Source organism: Myodes glareolus, chromosome 1 (genome assembly GCF_982192425.1).
Source record: "Myodes glareolus chromosome 1, mMyoGla1.1, whole genome shotgun sequence".
Classification (NCBI taxonomy): domain Eukaryota; kingdom Metazoa; phylum Chordata; class Mammalia; order Rodentia; family Cricetidae; genus Myodes; species Myodes glareolus.
In genome coordinates this window covers 27,598,233-27,599,625 of record NC_142026.1, presented here as the reverse complement: position 1 = coordinate 27,599,625, position 1,393 = coordinate 27,598,233, and positions in this window count along the sequence as shown.

Here is a 1,393-nt window from a genome sequence, read left to right as displayed (position 1 = left end):
ATCAATATATGAATTTGACTGCAAAAGTTTGGGAAGCAGCCAGGGACCTGGCTCAGTCGATAGAAGCATTTGCCTGGTAACCTGAGTTTGGCTCCCAGAACACACATACAAAGCTGGTGCAGAGACCTGCGTCTGTAATCCCAGCATTCCTATGCAAGATGGGAAACAGAGACAGGGCAATCAACCAGAAGCTCAAGGCTAACTAGCTTGTAGAATCTCAAGGGCCAGTTAGCCTCCAGCACTTGGTGCGTGCAGAAACAAGAGACGGCTTCAGCTAAGCGGAAGGTGAGAACTGACCCCTGAAAGGTGTTCTATGAGCTCCACACACCAGGGTGTCATGGCGCATGCACACCTACACTCATACCGCAAATACACAAAATAACTTCAATAAGATTTATTTATTTTTATTTTCTAAGTGTTTGGCCTGCATGTATGCATGGGCACCATGTGTGTGCACTGCCCAGAGAAGCCAGAAGAGGTCATCAGAAAATCCCCCTCACCTCCCCACCCCTTTATCCCCCCCACCCCACCCCCAATTGGAGTTATAGATGCTCATGAGCCATCCTGTGGGTGCTGGGAACCAAGGAACTATGGTGCTCACCTGGGAACTTCCTGCTCCTCGCGGGTTGAAGCATGCTTCTGGTGACCTGAAAACTCCAGCACACAGCTTGGCTTGCCTCAGGGTTCCGCATCTGTCTGGCCAGCTAGAACCCTACAGGTAGAGTTGCAGGCAAAGCACAGCTCAGCCCTTCTGTGCAGGGGTGCCACCTACAGGTCACCATAACATCGCTGGACCCGGCTAAAATCCCTGGCAACATCCCGGCTCTCCCAGATTCATTTAGTGATAAGAAGGGACTCCTTTTAATAACCGCATGGGCCACAAAGGATGTGGACTTCTTCTTGCTCAGTGTCTTCTCTTTTGTTTCTTTTTGGTCTCTGCAGGACTGAAGGGGTCAAGAGAGGGCAGGTTAAGCTTATGAAAGACTTTTTTTTTGGCCCATTATTTTATTTTAGCACTCCCTGGATGGGGCAGATGGCCAAATGAGGGATCATTTCCGGGGGGGGGGGATATTTTAGGGTATCTCCCTGCACTCTGACATTTCTGGGTGTGGTGATTTGAATAAAAATGCTCCTATATCTTCCTACAGGGCTCAGATCTTTGAGTATGTGGTTTCCAGTTTAGAGGTGTCATTGGCAGCCGGGGGGGGAGGGGGGGAGGTGGGGCACCAGATGTGGCCTACCTTGAGGAGGAAGTACACCCCTGAAGGTAGATTTTGAGGTTTCAAAGCCACACACCATTTCCAGTCCCTTCTTTCTGTTTCCTGCTTGCAGTTAGAGATACGAACCTTGCAGTTAGAGATACGAACTCTGTTGTTCTGGTATCATGACTGCC